Below are 20,298 nucleotides of genomic sequence, written 5' to 3'. Positions count from 1 at the left end.
CACCTTGGAGAAACATACACAATTATAGAAAGAACCACACAAACAGCACCGCAGGTCAGGGTTGAACCCAGGACTGTAGATCTGTGGAGTAGCAGCTAATTGCTCCACTGTGCAGATCTGGCCGCTATTCTGAACAAACTTGGAATCCAAACAATCAAATTGGGTCAATTTCTATTGGCATTGTTTCTTGGTCAGCAGATTTTCAGCTCAAAAAATCCATGTCAGAATTTCTGATACAAAGGATCATTCAGTCTTGATGGGGGTCTTGACCTGAAACGTCAACTGTTAATTCATTTTTATAGATGCCGCCTGACCTGCTGAGTTCCTCCAGCATTTTGTGTGTGTTGCATCTGCAGAATATCTCGTGGTTAAACTTTTCCTTTAGTAGAAATATCAATGTAACTGAGAATGAATGTGGCTGGCAAAAGAACCAAAAGAGACATAAGGAAAAGTTTTGTTCTTGCAAGTAAAGTGTTCAGAATCTATAGTGCACTGCTGAAGTCAGAGCCAAATTTAATTATGCCATTAAGATTGGATAAGAAGCTAAAAGAAATAATTTATAAAGCTATGAGGAGAGGACAAAGGATGTAAATAACTAGGCTGCTCTCACATAGAACTGAAACAGACTCACAGGGTCAAACTGATTTTTCTATCTTTTCTGTAATTCTGTGATCTAGGGATAATATGACCATAAGACCATAAGATATTAGAGCCAAATTAGGCCATTCAGCCCATCAAGTCTGCTCTGCCATTCCATGATGGCTTATTTATTATCCCTCTCAACCCCATTCTTCAGCCTTCTGCCCGTAAGCTTTGACACCCTGAATACCCAAGGACCTATCAACCTCTGCTTTATATATACTCAATGTCTCGGCCTCCACAGTTGTCTGTGGCAATGAATTCCATAGATTCACCACTCTCTCACTAAAGAAATCTCTTCTCATCTCTGTTCTAAATGGACAGCCCTCTATTCTGAGCCTGTACCCTCTGGTCGTAGTTCACCCACTATAAGAAACATCCTCTCCACATCAGCTGTGGATTGGATTAATTACAAATAACAATGAAGAAGCACACAGGGAGGAGGTGCAGAAACCATCCGAATAGTGCAATAACCATACCCAATTACTCAATATCAAAAAATCCAAAGAAGTGATTATTGATTTCAGAAAATCAAAAAAGGTATGAACAAGCTCCATAAACACTGAAGCTGTGGAAAGGGTCTCCAGCTTTAAGCTTTTGGAATTAAACATCAGAGAGGTGCTCTTCTGGACCACCAAAACCATTGGCCCCAAAAGCTGCCGGTAAACCTTTATCATTGTGTAGTTGAGCAGACACTGACCTACTGCATGACAGTATTGTACACTAGCTGTAACAAGGTTGACCAAAAAGCACTTCAGCAAATGATTAGGACTGCACAGAGCATCACTGGGACACAGTTATCAGGTATGGAAACCATCTACAACCCATGATGTCTATCACGGGCTCACAAAATCATGATGGATTCATCCCACCCCAGTAATCACCTGTTTAATCTCCTACCATCCAGCAGGAGATAGAGAAACATCTTTGCAGAGACATCCTGAATGAAAAACAGCTTTTTCCCCAGGGCTGTCATGCTTTGAACAATGCCCCATTTTAGAGTTGTTTGTTTTTAATTCAGTTGTAACTTAGATGTCATTCTAAATAACTCAGGTGCTATTTTAAATGTAGTCTTTGTGTTTTTAGTAATTGAATTGCCAGTTTTGCACTGAATGGAGTGGCACTGCAATCTCGTTGACCTCAGCAATGACAATAAAGCTTGAACTAACTCTGACTTAGCCTTTTAATATCCGATAGGTTTCATTGAGATCCCCCCAAACCCCATTCTTTTAAACTCCAGTGAGTACAGACCCAAAACCATCAAACACTCCTCATACATTAACCCCCTCATCCCCAGAATCATTCTCAGGAACCAGCTCTGGACTCTCTCCAATGCCAACACATCTTCTCTTATATAAGAGGACCAAAACTGCTCACAATTCTCCAAGTGCAGAGTGACTAACACCTTATAAAGCCTCAGTATCACATCCTTGCTCTTGCAATCAGATCCTCCCAACATGAATGATAACACTGGAATTGCCTTACTTACACTGACTCAACCTGCAAGTTAACCTTTAGGGAATCCTGCACAAGGAGTCCCAAGGCCCTTTGCACCTCTGATTTTTTTAGTTTTCGTCCCTTTTAGAAAGTAATCTATGCCTTTATTTCTTATACCAATGTCAATGGCCTTACAATTCCCTGCATTTTATTCCATCGCCACTTCTTTGCCCATGATGTCAATCCTGTACAAGTCCATCTACAGTCTCCCTGTTTCTTCAGCGCTATCCCCCTCCTCCTATCTTTGTATCATCTGCAAACTCGGCCACAAAGCCACTTATTCCGTCATCCAAATTGTTGACTTGTGAGGTGAAAAGAGGAGTCCCAATATTGACCCCTGTGGAACACCACTTGCCACTGGCAACCAACTAGAATAGGCCCCTTTTATTCCAACTCTTTGTCTCCTGCCAATTAGCCAACCGTACCTCCGTGCTGGCATCTTTGCGGTATTACCATGGGCTCTTATCTTGTTGAGCAGCCTTATGTGTGGCACCTTGTCAAAAGCCTTCTGAAAATCTAACTGAACAACATCCACTGACACTCCTTCATCTATCCTGCCTGTTATTCATCCATAATAAAGCCATTGCAGGAATATTAATGTGAAACCTGTAGATTTCTAAAACTACTATCCTAGGTTCCTGACACAAATCTTGCACCTTTTTCGCCATGACAGACAGACCAAATGTTCTGACGTTGTCTTCCTTGGCAAGACATCTGACCCTCTCACCCATCCACCCATGCATATCATTACTAGGACTATCAATTTTTGTTTTCACATCACAAACTTGAGGTGTATTTATCAGCTCCAGAGCTGGCAATGTAAATGGCTCCAGCATCCAACCTCCAGAAACTATAGCACATCCAAAGTGCTGTTTGCCACATCACATTATGCCCATTGTCCTTGTCTTCAGTAACCAAGGATAGTCCTTGGACTTGGTCCACAAATTAAAAGACTTTGATTCTGATGTCAAAGTAAGTCCATGGCTTTTGCCTTTAAAAATTCATTTGAATGGCATGTAAATAAAAAAAGATCCATGCAAACAAAATAGGATGGCATGCTGCTTTCTCTTGTATCATTCTGCGTTCTCTAGTAACTTGTATCCCATTCTCTCTCTTTCCTCCTCTCCCTGCACTCTTCCCACTTACTTTGACCCCACCACTTTACCTGTGAATAAAACTGCTGCTCAGCTTTTTAAGCTTAAGTTTGATTCATTATTCATTTCTCTTCTTTAAAGGTGCTATAGAAGCTGTTCCTGTATAAAGAGTTACAATCTGTAAAATATATTTACATGTCTTGAATGAAAATGGTTTCACTTCATTCTGAAAATTTCTCATTAGTTCACTGATGTCGTCCTCCCCACATTCATGGTAAATTATCCCAAGGCACTCGCCAGGTAACTAGTCAAATCTGAATTGCTGAACTCCTTAACATAGTTTGTTGTCTACAAGCACTATAATAGCATGAAGTAGCTGAAGAACTCTGACAGAGTAGACTTTTGAGAGTAAGAGCATTAGCCCATGGCTGTCCCAGTTAACTAAATACCAGAACAACTGACTAAGGTGTACGTTTGTTTAATTTTTTACAAGAACTATCTGCTTTGGAGATCAGCCATGAAGGGGAAGGTAGAATGGAGCCTTTCCATTGCTTTGGTAACAGCCTTAATTTAATTAGCAGCGCCTCCAGTAAAGGAATAAATGCACAAGTTTGAAAACATTTATTATAAGGTGCAGACAATCACCATTTTGATAATAGCTTAAAAAAGCTGTTTGTACTAAATGTGGGTAATGATACTCAGAAATCCTGAGGCTGCACAATTTCAGTTATACTGCATTGGCCTATAAAGTGCCAGTCAGGTTTTGTACTGGTTTGAGCTAATTAAAGATGTCAGCCTTTGTTCACAAATAGAGCATTTTCCTTTCATCCACTGTGTATTGCCTCTAAAAAGTTTGAGATCCTATTACAATCTGCATCTGATAAGGAAACAGAGGGAGTGAGGTGGAAAAAGGGGGCAGGAACAACAAATAAGTATGTATCATAACAGAATTGTCCATCTCAGTTTGCCTTTTCAGTGTTGTAAGTAATAGGGAAAATCCTTTTTGGAGGTGGAAGTTTTTTTTTGAAACTGGTATTCTCTGGCTGCTTTTCACAGTAAATTTTCAGTAAATTGACCCCACTCAGTCGAAGCAACGTCATAATGCACTGTTTTATCTGGACAAAAGAGTGAAAAAAAATGTAAAATGCTTCTGCATGATTAGCCCTGCCACTTCAAATGTGTTTCTTCTTAGTTGGCTTCCAGATACACACAGTTTTACCCCACTGGGGAACCTTAATCTATTGTCAACACGACTAAATCTTTAACCCTTTATTTGTGAGTGCTTTGTGCATTCTTCTCATGCTCTGTAGTTATGTAAACATTAGCTTCTTTGGTAATTGGCTATTTGCTGAATTCTGTGATTGATGGTTAGTGCTATATAGGGTTTTGTTTTCTTTTTGATTTCTATAAAAAGCATTTTTGGTGCTTCGGAACTTACATGGATTTCCTCTCATAGCTTCTACACTTGCTTACACAAAGATCTGATGATTTCTGGCTGGAGTTGTTTGTCACTCATTGAGTATATTCTCCAACTGCATTAGGCTGACACCAACAATCCCTGCTACTCTACCTTTGCCGATGACTCTACCCTCATCACATGTACCAGACACTCCATCTCCCAACCTTATTCTTCATTCTCTTCCCCTGCTGACTTTTCCCTCACTTGTAATTGCTATGAGCTTCTTTATCACATTCAATTCTGAAACCGATTAGCATGAATGGAGAGATTCTGAACGTTAGATTGACTTCTCAATGATTGTGACAGAATCATGGTCCTATTAACCTATTCAAATTCTTCGAAAGTTAAGTAGTGCAGGTTCTGGCAGTCCAATTCACAGGAAGAAATCACTGTAAATATTCAGCAGAGCAGAAAACGTCATAGGCTATCGTATTGATGTCTTTTCATTTCAAGTAGAATATAAAAAGTTAGAACTGTAAGAAATATTAAAATGCAGGAAAAGGCCGTAAGGGTGAAAAATAAAGGGGAAAACTGCAGAGTGAAAAGGGGAAAAGATTGAAAAAGGGATGATGGTGTCAGGCAAAAAAAGAAAATATAAATCCAGAGATGGTGTAATTTGGAATAGTAGAACTATTATATGAAATTGTTGAACATGGTTTGGGATGGAAAATGCTGATGTGTCTTGTTGAAATGTGGCACTGTTCCTTAAGTTTAAATTGTAGATTTCATTGTGAATTTAGAATTGAGGCACAATGAATCCTGATCAAAATCAATTCTCTCTGCCTGTATAGACTGCATGATGACTTACAAAGGACACAATGGGTCCCTAGTGCCCTTTGATCCACATGTCTTCAAGTATAAGTGTTATTTTACTTTTGGTGCACCTGTCACAGAGCCTTTCACTAACTAGGCAGAGTGTCTCGATCAACATCCATGAATTAATAACAACATTACTTTTGGAAATGATGACAGTTCTTTATAATGATACCAAAAATAGATAGAACCATTGCCTCTTCACTAAGCAGGAATCATCTGAAGAAAACATATTGTTGAACATTGTGATGTTTTGCTTGAATCTTTAAAAATTTTCAATAGCATGAAATTTGTAGTTATGTAGCAGCGGTGCAGTGCAAAGACATAAATTACTATAAATTACAAAATAATTTCACAAAAATTATTCCAGGATTGAATGGCTTGTTATATGAAGGGCATTTGATGGCTCTGGGCCGGTATTCACCAAAATTCAGACGAATGAAGGCTGACCTAATTGAAACCCATCAAATGGTGAAATGCCTTGATAGAGTGGATTGGAAAGGATGTTTCCTATGGTGTGAGAGTCTAAAACTAAGTGGACTAATTCTTCTCCTATATCTTATGGTAAAATAGAGCAACGTCCTTTTAGAAATGAGATGAGGATTAATTTCTTTAGCCAGAGAGTGGTGAATCTGTGGAATTCTTTGCCACTGGCAGCATAGAGGCCAAGCCTTTATGTATACTTAAGGCAGAGGCTGATAGATTCTTGATTGGTCCGGACATGAACGAATATGAAGAGAAGGCAGGAGACTGAGGCGGAGAGAAAAATTGAATCAGCCACGTTGAAATAGTGGCACAGGCTCAATGGGCCAAATGACTTAATTCTGCTTCTATACTTTATGTTAAAATAAATAAATAGTGCTATAAAACAACAATTCATGGGTTTATGGTCTGTTCAAAAATCAGCGGACGGAGGAAAGGAAACTGTTTCAAATCATTTAGTGTGGTCTTAAGGCTCCTGCACCTCCTCTGTGAAAGTAATCATGAGAAGAGGGCACGTCCTATTTGGTGAGAGTCTTCAATGATTGATGCTGCTTTCTTGAAGCACTGTCTCTTAAAAGTTGTCTTTAATGGTGAGAAAGGTTGTGCCCATGATGTATCTGGCGAAGTATACAAACCTCTGCAGCCTTTTGTTGTCCTGTGTATTGGAACCTCCAAACAAGGCTATGATGCAACCATTCAGATTGCTTTCTCAGTATTTATATAGAAATTTGCAAGAGTCTTTGGTGACATACCAAATATCCTCCAATTCTTAATGCAATAGATCTGCTGGTGTGCCTTTTTCATGATTGTGAAGCCTTCCTGTGTAATTGGATCCTTGACTTTCTCATCAGAGTACTGCCAGTGAGGAGCAGAAATAACATCTCCTTCTTGTTGACTATTAACACTGGCACACCTCAGGAATGAGTGCTTAGCCCAATGCCCTACTCTCTCTACACACATGACTGTGGCTAGGCACAACTCAAAGACCATCTATAAATTCACCGATGATGTTACAATTTTGGCGGAATCTCAGATGGTTATGAGAAGACCTATAGGAGTGCGGTTGAGTGGTGTTGAACTCATCATCAGTAAGATCAGAAATTCAATGTGGACTTCAGGAAGGGAAAGCTAAGAGAACACACACCAGTCTTCATTGAGGGGTCAGCAATGCGAAGGGTGAATAGCTTTAAGTTTCTACGTGTCAACATCACAGAGGATCTATCCTGTGCCTAACATATTGATTAGAATTCATTAGAAACGGGGATGGTGACGGAGAATTGGCATATTGCTCATGTGGTTCCATTGTTTAAAAAGGATTCGAAGAGTAAACCTAGTAATTATCAGCCTGTGAGTTTGACGTCAGTGGTGGGTAAATTGATGGAAAGTATTCTTGGAGATGGTATATATATTTATCTGGATAGACAGGGTCTGATGAGGAACAGTCAACATGGATTTGTGCGTGGAAGGTCATGTTTAACAAATCTTATTGAATTTTTTGATGAGGTTACTAGGAAAGTTGATGAGGGTAAAGCAATGGATGTTGTCTATATGGACTTCAGTAAGGCCTTTGACAAAGTTCCACATGGAAGATTAGTTAGGAAGGTTCAGTCATTAGGCATTAATATTGAAGTAGTAAAAAGGATTCAGCAGTGGCTGGATGGGAGATGCCAGAGAGTAGTGGTGGATAACTGTGTGTCAGATTGGAGGAGGGTGTGTAGCGGTGTGCCTCAGGGATCTGTACTGGGTCCAATGTTGTTTGTCATATATATTAATGATCTGGATGATGGGGTGGTAAATTGGATTAGTAAGTATGCTGATGATACTAAGATAGGTGGCGTTGTGGATAATGAAGTAGGTTTTCAAAGCTTGCAGAGAAATTTAGGCCAGTTAGAAGAGTACGCTGAAAGATGGCAGATGGAGTTTAATGTTAAAAAATGTGAGGTGCTACATTTTGGTAGGACTAATCAAAATAGGACATACATGGTAAATGGTAGGGCATTGAAGAATGCTGTAGAACAGAGGGGTCTAGGAATAATGGTGAATAGTTCCCTGAAGGTGGAATCTCATGTAGATAGGGTGGTGAAGAAAGCTTTTGATATGCTGGCCTTTATAAAAAAGAGCATTGAGTATAGGAGTTGGGATGTAATGTTGAAATTGTATAAGGCATTGGTAAGGCCAAACTTGGAGTATTGTGTGCAGTTCTGGTCACCGAATTATAGGAAAGATATCAATAAAATTGAGAGAGTATAGAGGAGGTTTACTAAAACGTTGCCTGGGTTTCATCTCCTAAGTTACAGAGAAAGGTTGAACAAGTTAGGTCTTTATTCTTTGGAGCATAGAAGGTTGAGAGGGACTTGATAGAGGTGTTTAAAATTATGAGGGGGATTGATAGAGTTGATGTGGATAGGCTTTTTCCACTGAGAGTGGGGGAGATTCAAACAAGAGGACATGAGTTGAGAGTTAAAGGACAAAAGTTTAGGGGTAACATGAGGGGGAATTTCTTTACTCAGAGAGTTGTGGCTGTGTGGAATGAGCTTCCAACAGAAGTGGTTGAGGCAGGTTCGATGTTGTCATTTAAAGTTAAATTGGATAGATATATGGACAGGAAGGGAATGGAGGGTTATGGACTGAGTGCAGGTCGGTGGGACTAGGTGAGAGTAAGAGTTCGGCACGGACTAGAAGGGCCAACATGGCCTGTTTCCATGCTGTAATTGTTATATGGTTATATAGAGGCAATTACAAAGAAGGCACACCAGCAAAATTAGTTGTCTGAGGAGATTTGATATGTCACCAAAGATGCTGACAAAATTCTATTAAAGTACTGTGGGGACCATTCTGACGAGTTACATTACCATCTGGTATTGAGGTGGCACTGCACAGGATGAGAAAAATACCGCAGAGGGCTGTAGATTCAGCCAGATGCCATGGGCACTAGCCTCCACACCATTAAGGATATCTTCAAAAGGTGATGCTTCTACAAGGTGGCATCCATCATGATGAACTTTTTCCATCCATTACATGCACTCTTCTTATTGCTACCAACAAAGAGAAGTTAGAGAAGCCTGAAGATGTACACTCAAAGCTTTAGGAACTGTTTATTCCCCTCCACCATCAGGTTTATGAATGGTCTACGAACCCTTGAACACCATCTCATTATTTTGCTCGCTTTCAGCACTATGAATTTATTTATTTATTTTGTTTTAAATATTTCTTGCTTTAACTTACTGTATTTTTTTTCATGTATTGTAATGTACTGCAGCCGCAAAACAGAAAAACAACACAATTCAGAAAGCTGTTGGTATTTCATCCTTGAATATATTCAAGGCTGACATTTCAGGTCAAGGATTCTTCATCAAAGTTGCAAAAGAGGGAAAACTGAAACATCAATTCTGTTTCTCTATGCTGTATGATTTGCTGAGTGTTTCCAGCATTTTGCACTTTCACTTAGCATTTCCAGTCGTTACCAATTTTTTGCATCAATTACTGATTTGGAATATGAATTTCACAAACAACATATAGCATATCTTGGCCTATGACTCAGTGAGTCGAGAATATACTTAATGATAAATATCCTGCTGGATATAAAATTTTACTGGTTGACATTGACAAACGAGAGCTTTACATTTGACCAAGCTATTGTATTTTATAAGGACATCAACATATTTGATCTTCCAATTAAATCTGCAGGTAAATGAATTAAGCAATTCAATATATAGAATCCATGGCCACTGAAATACAATTGGACAGTGTAATTCAAACAATTGAGATAAGTAATGGTCTTCTGCCTGTGCAGGATAGAATATTTAATTTCCACATGCTACTGCATCATAAAGAACAACATAGACCTAATGACTTTCATACAAGCGAGGAATGTAGATCAAATTTCAGACAGCCCTGGAATTCAAGCTTGTCATCATTTAATAGAAAATCAAGTGCTCATCCAATTGAACAACAAGGTCACACAAGACATAAAAGGACATCTAATATTCCATTAAACTCAACAAGAAAAACTTGTAATATTATGAGTAGAATTTATGAAGTTTCATTACTGAATGTTTGTTTATTCAATTTTTAGATATGCTTCATTGATTTTTTTTTCAGCAAGAGATTTAACAAGCAATCCTTTACAAGACTAGAGAGCAGGCTATTCTGGACTGGGTTTTGAGCAATGAGGAAGGGTTAATTAGCGATCTTGTCGTGAGAGGCCCCTTGGGTAAGAGTGACCATAATATGGTGGAATTCTTCATTAACATGGAGAGTGACGTAGTTAATTCAGAAACAAAGGTTCTGAACTTAAAGAGGGGTAACTTTGAAGGTATGAGACATGAATTAGCTAAGATAGACTGGCAAATGACACTTCAAGGATTGACGGTGGATATGCAATGGCAGGCATTTAAAGGTTGCATGGATGAACTACAACAATTGTTCATCCCAGTTTGGCAAAAGAATAAATCAAGGAAGGTAGTGCACCCGTGGCTGACAAGAGAAATTAGGGATAGTATCAATTCCAAAGAAGTAGCATACAAATTAGCCAGAGAAAGTGGCTCACCTGAGGACTGGGAGAAATTCAGAGTTCAGCAGAGGAGGACAAAGGGCTTAATTAGGAAGGGGAAAAAAGATTATGAGAGAAAACTGGCAGAGAACATAAAAACGGACTGTAAAAGCTTTTATAGATATGTAAAAAGGAAAAGACTGATAAAGACAAATGTAGGTCCCCTGCAAACAGAAACAGGTGAATTGATTATGGGGAGCAAGGACATGGCAGACCAATTGAATAATTACTTTGGTTCTGTCTTCACTAAGGAGGACATAAATAATCTTCCAGAAATAGTAAGGGACAGAGGGTCCAGTGAGATGGAGGAACTGAGCGAAATACATGTTAGTAGGGAAGTGGTGTTAGGTAAATTGAAGGGATTGAAGGCAGATAAATCCCCAGGGCCAGATGGTCTGCATCCCAGAGTGCTTAAGGAAGTGGCCCAAGAAATAGTGGATGCATTAGTGATAATTTTTCAAAACTCGTTAGATTCTGGACTAGTTCCTGAGGATTGGAGGGTGGCTAATGTAACCCCACTTTTTAAAAAAGGAGGGAGAGAGAAACCGGGGAATTATAGGCCGGTTAGCCTAACGTCGGTGGTGGGGAAACTGCTGGAGTCAGTTATCAAGGATGTGATAACAGCACATTTGGAAAGCGGTGAAATGATCGGACAAAGTCAGCATGGATTTGTGAAAGGAAAATCATGTCTGACGAATCTCATAGAATTTTTTGAGGATGTAACTAGTAGAGTGGATAGGGGAGAACCAGTGGATGTGGTATATTTGGATTTTCAAAAGGCTTTTGACAAGGTCCCACATAGGAGATTAGTGTGCAAACTTAAAGCACACGGTATTGGGGGTAAGGTATTGGTGTGGGTGGAGAATTGGTTAGCAGACAGGAAGCAAAGAGTGGGAATAAACGGGACCTTTTCAGAATGGCAGGCGGTGACTAGTGGGGTACCGCAAGGCTCAGTGCTGGGACCCCAGTTGTTTACAATATATATTAATGACTTGGATGAGGGAATTAAATGCAGCATCTCCAAGTTTGCGGATGACACGAAGCTGGGTGGCAGTGTTAGCAGTGAGGAGGATGCTAAGAGGATGCAGGGTGACTTGGATAGGTTGGGTGAGTGGGCAAACTCATGGCAGATGCAATTTAATGTGGATAAATGTGAAGTTATCCACTTTGGTGGCAAAAATAGGAAAACAGATTATTATCTGAATGGTGGCCGATTAGGAAAAGGGGAGGTGCAACGAGACCTGGGTGTCATTATACACCAGTCATTGAAAGTGGGCATGCAGGTACAGCAGGCGGTGAAAAAGGCGAACGGTATGCTGGCATTTATAGCGAGAGGATTCGAGTACAGGAGCAGGGAGGTACTACTGCAGTTGTACAAGGCCTTGGTGAGACCACACCTGGAGTATTGTGTGCAGTTTTGGTCCCCTAATCTGAGGAAAGACATCTTTGCCATAGAGGGAGTACAAAGAAGGTTCACCAGATTGATTCCTGGGATGGCAGGTCTTTCATATGAAGAAAGACTGGATGAACTGGGCTTGTACTCGTTGGAATTTAGAAGATTGAGGGGGGATCTGATTGAAACGTATAAGATCCTAAAGGGATTGGACAGGCTAGATGCAGGAAGATTGTTCCCGATGTTGGGGAGGTCTAGAACGAGGGGTCACAGTTTGAGGATAGAGGGGAAGCCTTTTAGGACCGAGGTTAGGAAAAACTTCTTCACACAGAGAGTGGTGAATCTGTGGAATTCTCTGCCACAGCAAACTGTTGAGGCCAGTTCATTAGCTATGTTTAAAAGGAAGTTAGATATGGCCCTTGTGGCTACAGGGGTCAGGGGGTATGGAGGGAAGGCTGGGTTCTGAGTTGGATGATCAGCCATGATCATAATAAATGGCGGTGCAGGCTCGAAGGGCCGAATGGCCTACTCCTGCACCTATTTTCTATGTTTCTATGTTTCTAAGATAAATCAAGCAACATGGGATTTCCTTGGGACAATTTGATCTCTAATCAGAACTTCATTGTTTTCATAGCAGATACCCTTTTTTAAGTAACCTATTTATTTTTTTCAGTTTCAGAACACTGAACTTTACTCAGCCAACAAGTTTTTCTTTACCTAGTGGAGCCACTTTAAAAGGAAGAAACTGGGGTAAAGACCAAAACACTTATTGGTTGGTCGAGTTTAGAGTCATAAGCCTACAATATTTGTTTGAAAAAGTATACATCAACTTCAATATTATGTCCTAGACTGTCCAAACAACATTTTAATATTTAACAAAATTACACTTGCTTTTTGAAATATAATAGTTGGAGGTGATAAATATTGACTTCACTGACAGAAAAGTGAGTAGGTTTAATGTGTTTTTTCTGTTTATGATCTTCCCTAATTGTTGTCTTTTTTTGTACTATTTACCTTAAAGACTAAGCATCACAGCTGCAAGAACAAGATGGCATTATTCTAGCAGAACACCCTTCTCAAATCCAAAGGTTACATAAACCTTCCATTAAAAAACAGCAGTCATTGATTTTGGTATCAGGTGGACTTGAGATGTATAATGGCTAATGTTAGCATTAAACAGTTGCAGAAAAGTAGCTAGAAGGGTAAGCAAATTGACATCAGCTTCATTTCTCAGGCCAGTGAGTTTAGAAGAATGAGGGGAGACCTCATAGAAACATTTCGAATGTTGAAACTCATGGACAGAGTGGATGTGGCAAAGTTGTTTCCCATGATGGGGGAGTCTAGCACGAGAGGACATAAGGATTGAAGGTCGCCCTTTCAGAACAGAAATGCGAGGAAATTTTTTTAGTCAAAGGGTGGTGAATCTATGGAATTTGTTGCCACGGGCAGCAGTGGAGGCCAAGTCATTGGGTGTATTTAAGGCAGAGATTGATAGGTATCTGAGTAGCCAGGGCATCAAAGGTTATGGTGAGAAGGCGGGAGAGTGGGACTAAATGGGAGAATGTATCAGCTCATGATAAAATGGCGGAGCAGACTCGATGGGCCGAATGGCCAACTTCTGCTCCTTTGTCTTACGGTCTTACGGTCTTATAGTACCCCCGCCACTGAGGCACTTGATGCATTCAGTCTTTCCTAAAGTCCACATTCAATTTATGGTATAATAGACAGATTGAATTAAATAAAGCATTTCAGAAAACCTGGTCAATGAAATTGCTATTATAAGTAATTACTATCCAAATACTGATTATACCAGACCTGCAAGAATTTTTAAACGTATCGTCCAATGTCATGTGCTTTCTCAATTGTTTAGCCGGTACTAAACCACCATGAAACATTTACTGTGAAAACATCCCAGTGTGCTTTTGCTGCTCCTTTTAACAATAAAGATAATTATTATACATCTTTTCTTTATAGGTATGGCTTAAAGAATTGAGGGGCAAAGCTACATGCTGAGTGCTAACTAAGTTTTTTCACATGACATCTTAAGCACATGTGCCATAGGTTTCCCACCCCTGCAAGAAGGTTGTGTTTGCTTGTCCTTCTTACTCACCTTCTTCAAATGGCTGAATAGCTCTGCGCAGAAGCATATGCATCAAGATCCTCAGCACATGACAAATCTGAGAAAAATTTAGGGAAAGGCAGCAACCACTGAACATAAACAAAAGAAAATCTGCAGATGCTGGAAATCCAAACAACACACACAGAATGCTGAAGGAACTCAGCAGGCCAGGTAGCATCTATGGAAAAAGAGTACAGTCGATATTTCAGGCCGAGACCCTTCAGCAGGACACTAAACATAATAGTTTTAAAAGCAATTGGGAGACATACTGTGGAATCATTCTCAAATCTGGTAGTCTTCTGCTGTTCATTACTTATCAACATTTGCTGCATGACAAAGTCAAGTCATAATCATAATGAACAGAAAAAATACAGACCTAATCGCATAACAAAATGGAGTCATCACTCACATCTTTTTCCCCATCATCTTCATTACTATATTGTGCTTTATCTGTAACAGCTTTTGGCTTGGAATGTATGTTCCTTTAGCGTGTTCTTAACTTCTAACACAGTGCAATGTAGAAAATACAATTCTAAACATGAGAGACATGAGTGCTTATGTTTTTTTTTTCTTTTCGCCTGGAATACACCGCTTGAGAGAGTGCTGAAAATAGAGTTGCTAACAAGATTTAAGAAGTGTCTTGAGCACTTGAAGCCAATGAGCCAAGTGCTTGAAGATAGGATTAATACTGATGAGTAGCTGCTGGTCAGCATAGACATGTTAGACCATATGGTTGGTTTCTGTGCTGTAAGTATGTTTCTATGAATATATGCTGCTTGGACTCAATTATAATTAGATTATTCAAAAGATCTTCACAGAATACCATGGAACTTACTACAGTTAACAACTCCAGAGAGTAGTAATTCACATTGCACAATCCTTTAAGTGTTTTGTTGTAACAGGCAGCATTACATACATCACACATCTCATCAATATTTTTTTGAGAAAACAAAGCATTACCTGACTCAGCACGGGCAAATATGTTTCAAATTTAACAAAGTTACAGGCTACTGCTCTCGCTGTAATTTTTTGAATTTGTAGATTCATCAGGGCATTATTAGACTATCATCCATTCCTGACATTTCTGAAGTGAATGATGTTACATCATCTTGTTTACGGTCAGTAATATTACATGTCAGCTTTTCTTAAATAAGGTGAAACATCTCTGATCTTGTAATCTTGTTCACTATTTTCTTGAGCATCATACACTGGGTGTAAGTGATTGAGAGGGACTTACCATAAATTTTCCTCAATCTTATGATAAGTTCAAGGAACATATAGATCCACTATTTCCTGATATCTAATCTTCTCAGACCCACACTGCAGAGATGCCTTAGTGCATACAGGTTGGCAACTTCTTCTTGTGGATGTATAATCTGTTTGTATTCCCTTTTCTCCTTTTCATTCCAAATTGAACAGCTCTATCCTGGATCTGCTGGGGTTCAACTTTTCTGTGGGAATATATCATGTTCTGGAGGGTGCTCCTGTCCAACAGAATAGAAGAAATACTGCATCAACATAGCATGGTGCTTTTTAATTGACTGTCAGCAGTTGGAAAGAGAGAGGAGTCCATGATTAATTACGAAGTTTCGGAGTACCTGTAGGCAACAGTCCTTAAGGAGGAATCTTTCCTGCCAAATCTGTTGGAATTCTTTGAGAAAATCTGAGGGAACACAGGGCAGGATAGAAAAAGGAGAGTCAATGAATGTTGTTTCCTTGAATTTTCAGAAGGTTTTGACAATGTATGACACGTGAGGCTGCTAAGCACAATAAGAGCCTGTGCAATTGCAGAAAAGATACTCGCATGGATATAAGACTGTATGAATGCCAGAAACAGAAAGTGGAAATAAAGGGGGCCATTTCTGGTTGGCTACCCATGACTAGAACCATTCTGCAGTGGTTGGTGTTGGGATCGCTTCTTTTCTTGTTGTATGTGAATCATTTGGATGACGGAATTCATGGCTTTGTGGCCATTGTTTGCAGATAATATGAAGGTAGATGGGTGGCCAGGTAGTGTTGAGGAGGCTGAGAGTCTGCAAAAGGACTTCAACAGATTAGGATAATGCACAAAGAAGTGGTTGATGAAATGTATAGCGTAAGGAAGTGTATGGTCATACACTTTGGTGGAAGGAACTAAAGTGTAGACTGTTTTCTTACCAGGGAGAAAATTCAAAAATCAGAGGTGCAAGGGGACTCGGGAGTCCTCGTACAAGATTCCCAAAAATTAAATTGCAAGTTGATTCAGTGGTAAGAAAGGCAAATGCACTGTTAGCATTCATTTTAAGAGCAACAGAACATTAAAGCAAGGATCAAATGCTAAGGCTTTATAAGGCATTAGTCAGACCGCACTTGGAGTATTGTGAGCAGTTTTAGACACTTTATCTAAGACAATATGTGGTGACATTTGAGAAAGGAAGTTCACGAGAATGGTTCCAGGATTGAAAAGATTAATGTACAAAGAGCGTTTGATGGCTCTCGGCCTGTACTCGTTGGAGTTTGTAAGAATGAGGGGGAATCTCTTTGAATATTGAATATTGAATATTTTAAAGCCTAGATAGAATGGATGTGGAGAGGATGTTTTCTATCATAGGGGAATTTAGGACCAGAGGCCACAGCCTCAGAATAGAGGGACAGAGAAAAGGGATGGGGAGAAATTTCTTTAGCGACAGAAAGGTGTATTTGTGGAACTTGTTGCCACAGACTTCTGTGGAGACCAAGTCATTGGGTATATTTAAAGAGGAGGTTGATGGATTCTTGATGAGTAAGGGCTTCAGAGGTTACAAGGAGAAGGCAGGTGAATCGGTTTCAGAAGGATAATAAATCAGCCATGATGAAATGGCGGAGCATACTCAGTGGGGCAAACGGCATAATTCTGCTCCTATATCTTTTAGTCTTAACATTTTATTCCATGCTTGACATAAATGGCACGCACTGAGATGACCTCAGCCATTGTTCCTTTTGTGATATGGTTTCTTTCTGAAGCCAGAGAAAGGCAGAGATTTAGTTCCTCTCTCATGTTCTGAGCTGGTGCATGACCCACAGGCTTCACTTGTTATCATATTTGAATGGTTTTAATTCCTAAGAATTAGCTGCCAGTTTGTTTTAACAATAATCTGTACAATCTCACTGGAATTGTCTTGTTACTACTTGCTTCCACAATTTGATTAGCTGAGATTGGATATTCAGACATACTGTAACATCATCTCCAATATTGAATCTATTGAACCTACAAACTTCTTCATATCTATTGGCAGGATATGGAAACTAGCACCAACATCCTCTTCCAGAACACTTGCAGAAGTGGTGCTTAACCATTCCTAACAAGCTCTGGGGTGGTGGTGAGGTGGGTGGGGGGGACATCACATTGCTCACCTGCTGAACCTCAGATTCACCAAAGAAGCATTTCATTCTGAGTTGCATAATGGGTGAAGATTTCCAGACGGAATGAGAAAAGGCTTCCAGGGCATTCTCAAAGTGTCTTCACTTTACCCCTGGAGTCCCTTGCCGAAACAGAGAGGATATAGTATATTCAGGAAGGCACTGAGCATCTCTGCTCTCTGTGATAAAACAACAAGTAAGCCACACATAAAGAGCAGAACATGTCTTCGAAGCTATCCACCCTTTCAATCAAGTAGTAGCTGACCTGATTCTGGCCGTCTGTGGATTTTGCCTTCGAACTTTCAGCCATCTTTGAACCTACAAAACTGATCAAAAGAATTACTCTCATTGCTGAGGGAATACCTCTTAAGGACAGGACTGAAATCACCTGTACCCAAATTGAAAAGTTATTGATTTTTTTATTAGGCTACAGAGCGGAATAAACCCTTCCGGTCCTTCAAGTTGCACCGCCCAGCAACCCCCTGATTTAATCCTAGCCTAACTACAGGACAGGACAATTTACAATGAGCAATGAACCAGCATGTCTTTGGACTGTGGGAGGAAACCAGAGCACCCAGAGGAAACTCATGCGGTCACGGGGAGAATGATCAAACTCCTTAAAGGTAGTGGCAGGAACTGAACCCAGGTCACTGGTACTGTAAAGCGTTGTGCTAACTACTATGCTACCGTGCCACCCACCATGGAGATAGAACGGTCCTATAAACAAAAATGAACTTCCAGCAATGTTCCCCTGACAGTGTGAATGCACTGTTAGACTAATACCATTGCTCAAGTCTTTTTCTTCTCAAGGTCAGCTGTTTGTTGCAATCATGATAAAAATTTAGGCTTCATATGCTCATAGTACAGACATGGAACTTCGCATCAAATTGTGTTGTAAAGATTACTGCGTTCATGACTTTGTGGATAGGAATCGAAATTTCATCTGATTATTTGTACACCTTCAATGCTGTTTTTCAGACTAATATATTACATTCCAATGAAAACTGCGGCTGACAGAAGTCAGCAGAAATCTTGTGATTAGTGTTGCATAGATACATCTGCCATCTAAGTTAGACTTCTAAATTATGAGATCAAATGGAAGCACGGAGCAAGAAACTAGTGAAAGTAGAAAGATAGCTTGATAAATCACTTATTTAAAAGTCTTCACAAGAAAATGTATTCAGCGTAATAGCTGGAACATGATTATTTAGTGCCTTCCCATTTTGAACACTTTAAACATGCCAAGAGAACTATAAATTTATTGTTGTCATTCTGTAGGACAAGCATTAGTCCATTGGATCCACAGTTTAAGACTGTCTTCCACAAAAACAATGAAAGCTATTGTAGTCACACAGAATGGCTGTAACGTGAGATGGCAACATTTAGGCTGTGAAATGGTTCTGTGCCTCTATGCATTTGAATGATTTCAGTTACACTAGGACAGGTGGGAATTGACTGCCATTATTTTCAGCACTGTCAAATGCTATTTGTATCTCTCTGAATTATTTCTGCCTCTGCATAGTATTAAATGAATACAGTGACTGGAAGAGGTAGACAATTCAAGGTATGTGAGTGCATTAAAGGGTGGACTTTTAAATGCAGTTAAGTGGGCTGGAGGCAGGATGTCCAGCATTGCCATCTGCTTCACTGACTGGCATATTGAGGACATAATCACTTTTCCTGCTCATTAAGTCCACTTGCCCTGCAATGTGGCAACATCAGAACGATATTTCATGGAAGGGACAGTATCCAACATCCTGCAAATACTGGAACTTGAGAATTTGCCATTGATCGTGTTGGTTACTTGTGTAAAATCAACTTATGTGAGAGAAATTGTACCTGGAACAAAAGAGCTTTCAGGTAATTAAACTTTGATAATATATATGATCTCTCAATTCTCTATTATTTCTCTGGGCCATATTCTTGTCTTTTTGCTGTAGTTTATTCATCCAATGCCTAATCCTGACTGCAATGCAATGTTTTTCAACCAAATTTTGGAAAGGTCAAGCTATAATCTTCAGAGCTGTATGACAAATTCTATTCACGGTTTATTGGTTCTACAAAGCACTTTCTGATTGCATTATGGCCTGGTATGGAAACACCAATGCATCTTGAACTGAAAAGCCTACAAAAGGTAAGGGACACAGCCCAGTCCATCACGGGTAATTTCCTCCCCACCATTGAGTGCTATCACAAGAAAGCAGCATCTATCATCATGGATTCCACCATCCAGGCCATGCTCTGCTGCCATCAGGAAGGATGTTCGGGAGCCTTAGGTCCCAAACTACCAGGTACAGGCACAGTTATTACTCCTCATTGGGCTCCTCAACCAGAGTGGATAGCTTCACTCACACCAACACTGAGCTGTATTCTGCAACCTAAGCATTTACTTTGAAGGACTCTACAACTCATGTTCTCAATATTATTTGTTACTTATTTATCTGTTTTGTTTTTCTTTTTCTACTTTCACAATTTGTTGTCTTTTGCACTTTGCTTGTTTGTCCATCTTTGTGGAGTTTTTCATTGATAGAATTGTGTTTTCTCGAAAAAAGATTTTGGGATAAAAATTGGAACTGATTAAAATATATACAAAAATTTGGGCAAAATGATCATCTTAATAGCATTAATCCGACCAATCAAAGACAAAGAGATTGGTGACCATTTAGTAAACAAAAGTTTAATCTGATCAATTAAAGGTAAAAAATTAGCTTTAAATAAATCTTTATATTTTTTCGTAATTGTTATCCCTAAATATATAAATGAATCAGTAACCAATTTAAATGGTAAACGTTCATAAATAGGTACCTGCTTATTTAAAGGGAATAACTCGTTCTTATTAAGATTCAATTTGTAAACAGTGAAGTTACTAAA

Source organism: Mobula hypostoma, chromosome 3 (assembly GCF_963921235.1).
Source record: "Mobula hypostoma chromosome 3, sMobHyp1.1, whole genome shotgun sequence".
NCBI lineage: Eukaryota > Metazoa > Chordata > Chondrichthyes > Myliobatiformes > Myliobatidae > Mobula > Mobula hypostoma.
The sequence above is the reverse complement of the archived record's forward strand: the minus strand, read 5'-3'. Positions refer to the sequence as shown.